The 4,195-nt window shown below is 37.7% G+C and overlaps 1 pseudogene; it reads left to right on the plus strand.

Moving 5' to 3' along the window:
* Positions 1–2,189: 2,189 nt before the first annotated feature.
* Positions 2,190–3,974, plus strand: LOC137203333 (protein FAM136A pseudogene; annotated as a pseudogene).
* Positions 3,975–4,195: the final 221 nt, after the last annotated feature.

A 4,195-nucleotide genomic window follows, 5' to 3' on the forward strand; every position in this document is an offset into this window, starting at 1 on the left:
GTATTATCTTATGATTTTTTACATCTCTGTAGTATTGGTTGTTGTTTTTTTACCTCTTTCATTGATTATTTCATTTATTTGCATCCTTTCTTTTTTCTTCTTGGTGAAGCTGGCTGAAGGATTATCAATTTTGTTTATATTTTCAAGAACTCAGCTTTTTGTTTTATTGATATTTTCTATTTTTTAATCTCTATTTTATTTATTTCCTGCCTGATCTTCATTATTTCCTACCTTCTGCTGACTTTGAGCTTTGTTTTTTATTCTTTCTATATTTTTTTTAGATGGTAGGTTACGTTGTTTATTTGAGATTTTTGTTATTTCTTGAGGAAGGCCTGTATTGCTATAAACTTCCTTCTTAGAACTGCTTTTGTTGCATCCCATAGATTTTGGAGTATTGTGTTTACATTTCCATTTGTCTTGAGGTATATTCTGATTTCCTGTTTGATTTCATCATTGACTGACTTGTTTTGTAGTAGCATGTTTTTAGTCTTCAACTGTTTGTTATTTTCCCAGTTTTCTTTTTGTAATGAATTTCTAGTTTCATACAGTAGTGATTGGAAAAATGCTTGATATAATTTCTATCTTAAACTTGTTGAGACTTATTTTGTGGTGTAGTGTGTGATTTTTCCTGGAGAATGTTCCATGTGCACTTGAAAAGAATGTGTATTCTGATGTTTGTGAATGGAATATTCTGTAGAAATCTGTTAAGTCCAAATGCTCTATTGTATCATGTAGGACCATTGTTGTCTTATTGATTTTTCTATCTGGATGTCTGTCCATTGATGTAAGTAGAATGTTAAAATCCCTACAATTATTGAACTATTGTCTATTTCTCCCTTTATGTCTGCTAATATTTGCTTTATATATTAGGTGCTCCTATATTGGGTGCATATATGTTAATGAGTATAGTATCCTTTTCTTGTAGTGATCCCTTTGTCATTATATAATGTTTTCTTTGTCTTTTGTTTTAGACTTTGTTTTAAAGTCTATTTTGTCTGATATGACTATTGCTATCCACAGTTCCTTGTTTTCATTTGCATGAAATATCTTTTTCCATTTCCTCACTTTCAGTCTGTTGTGTGTCTTTAGCCATGAAGTGAGTCTCTTGTAGGCGGCATATTGAAGGGTATTTTTTATATCCAAACCCCTATGTCTTTTGATCAAAGCATATAGTACATTGACATTTAAAGTAATTATTGATAGGTATGTACTTGTTGTCATTTTTTACTTGTTTTCTGGTTGTTTTTGTAGTTCTCTGTTCATTTCTTTTTTGTTGTTCTTCCTTCCCTTGTGGTTTGATTATTTTCTTTAGCAGTATGCTTGTGTTCCTATCTTTTTAGTTTTTGTACATCTATTGTAGGTTTTTGTTTTGTGTTTACCATGGAGTTCGTATATGTTGACTTGTAATTTTATCTACTTCTATTAAACTGGTAGTCATTTAACTTCTAACACATTACAAAGATTTACATTTATTTCTCCATACTCTTACATTTTGTGATTTTAATGTCATATTTTACATCTTCCTTTTACATTTTTTTTGTCTTTTAATCCACGTACTGGCTTATTTAAGTGGCTGACCCTCAGTCCTTACTATATATTTGCCTTTCCTAGTGGGGTTTTCACTTTCTTATGGAGTCTTACTTCTTTTCCACTTAGAGAAGACAATGAAACATTTCTTTTATGTTCAGCTTAGTATTGATGAACTCTTTTAGTTTTTGCTTGTCTGAGAAGTTCTTTAATCCTCCTTCTATTCTAAATGATATTCTTGTTGAGTAGAGTATCCTAAGTTACAGGTTTTTTCCTTTTAGCACTTAGAATATTTCATTCCACTCCCTTCTGGCCTGAAAAGTTTCTTCAGAGAAATCATCTAGTAGACCTATGGGGATTCCTTTGTATATGACTTTTTGTTTATCTCTTGCTGCCTTTAGAATTCTCTCTTTAACTTTTGTCATTTTAATTATGATACATCTTGGTGTGGATCTATTTGGGTTCATCTTATTTGGAACCCTCTCTCCTTCCTGTACCTGGATACCAGTTTCCTTCTTCAGATTTGGGAAGTTTTCAGCCATAATTTCCTCAACATCATTTTTGAACCCTTTCTCTCTCACTTTCTTTCTAGAATGCTTATAATGTGAATGTTGGAACACTTAATGTTATCCCAGACATCTCTTAAATTGTTTTCGGTCCATGTGGGCGCCGGCGCGGCACGGAGCAGCGCCGTGTCGCCATGGCGGAGCTGCAGCAGCTCCGGGTGCAGGAGGCGGTGGACTCTATGGTGAAGTGTCTGGAGAGAGAACATCCGGAAGATGCAGGGCCTCATGTTCCGGTGCAGCGCCGGCTGTTGTGAGGACAGCCAGGCGTCCATGCAGCAAGTGCGCCAGTGCATTGAGCGCTGCCATGCACCTCTGGCTCAAGCCCAGGCTCTGGTGACCAGCAAGTTGGAGAAGTTCCAGGACCGCCTGGCCCGGTGCACTATGCATTGCAACGACAAAGCCAAAGATTCAATTGATGCAGGGAGTAAAGAGCTTCAGGTGAAGCGGCAGCTGGAGAGTTGCGTGACCACGTGTGTGGATGACCACATGAACCTCATCCCAACCATGACCAAGAAGATGAAGGAGTCTCTCTCATCCATTGGGAAGTAGATGTCTGCTATTGACCATCGGGGCTTAAGGCAGGAGTCTATTTAAGAAGAGAAATGGGGATTTGGGTTTTCTAAGGAAGGCTTATGAATGAGGAAATTAAGGATGGCAGCAAGTTTAAGGCCTATATCACTTGCCTCTGGACACTGGTTCCTTTGTGTTTGAAACCTAGAAAGTGAAAAAACCTGGTGCTAAAATTGGGGTCAGAGATAGCACAGGAGAGTTTTTATGATCCTGAATTTCACATGGCAAGTGCTTATCCTGGCAACAGGGAGTCTCCCTTGTACCAAACCACAGCCCTCCAAGGTACCAGATTCTCTTAGTACACGGATACCAACAGGCTGGCAGGTTCATCTGACCTGCTTATGAGCTGGTGGAGTGTGAGGAGAGGTGTTTCCGTTTGTTGCCAACCTCCTGTTTACCAGAAGGATCACTACAACGTTTCCCACAAACTGGAAATAAAACAAAATCCATGAGGTCACTAATTTAGAAGGGGAAAGGGGGCTTCTGGGGATTTGTTTTGCGTGGTTTTGTTTTATATACAAGGGCATGAAGCTACTTTAAGATGTAGAGTTGGGAGAGGTAGTTTCAATAAAAACTTTGAAAGGGTCCTTGCGGATATTCATTTCTGGCCGTCAGGACGTGGATGCGCATTTCTTAAAATTCTCACACATGACATCTTTCAGCCTGGAGACCCTGCAAAAATATAAGAAGCGCTATCACACTGGTAGGGGAAGCAAACCTTCCCTCTGACTGGCAGCCATGATGAGCCCTGAGACTGTCAGCAGCAGAGTCAGCCGAGTGACAAGACAATCTTGCAGTGACACTCACCCTTGAAGGGAAAGGGGATTTTGATTGTGCTATATGCTAGTATTCAAGAATGAACAGTGAAAGAGGAATTGTTAGCTGCTTAATTAAGAGAGTTATGAAGTATTGGCTTTGGAAAAATCTGGTTTTCATAAAACAAAATAGAATGAAAGCCTACACCCAGTATTGCTTACTTTGCCCCCTGTGATAACAGAGCTCTGTTGAAACAATCCCTTGGCAACACGAAGGTCAAAGGAGAAAAAGTAAGCAACTCGGGCAAGCTGTGACTCCTTTAGAGCAAAAAAAGGGACAGCCCTCCGTTACCAAATACTACTTTTGCAACATGCGTTGTTCTTGCCCCAGTTCTGGCACCTTATCGTTTTATTAAGGACCTTGTGTTTTTACCAACTTATTACTTGAAATGATAATATAGCCTGTCTGTTTGCTGTTTCAAGACTGTGATATATTTTCCTAGTGGTTTGGTTTTAAAAATACATAAGACTTAATTTTTCTTCCAAAAAAAAAAAATTGTTTTCATTTTTTAAAAATGTGTTTCGTTTTCCTTCCTGCTGTTCTGATTGGGTGAATCCCATTATTCTATCTTCCAAGTCACTTATGCATTCTTCTGTATCACTTAGTAAGCTATTCATTCCTTCTAGCATGCTTTTTATTTCAGCTATTGAATTATTCACTTCTGATTGGGTCTTTTTTTTTTTTATTTTCTAGTTCCTTGTTAAAATGTTCACTCT

The sequence above is a fragment of the Pseudorca crassidens genome, chromosome 12 (genome assembly GCF_039906515.1).
Source record: "Pseudorca crassidens isolate mPseCra1 chromosome 12, mPseCra1.hap1, whole genome shotgun sequence".
In the NCBI taxonomy this organism is placed as follows: domain Eukaryota; kingdom Metazoa; phylum Chordata; class Mammalia; order Artiodactyla; family Delphinidae; genus Pseudorca; species Pseudorca crassidens.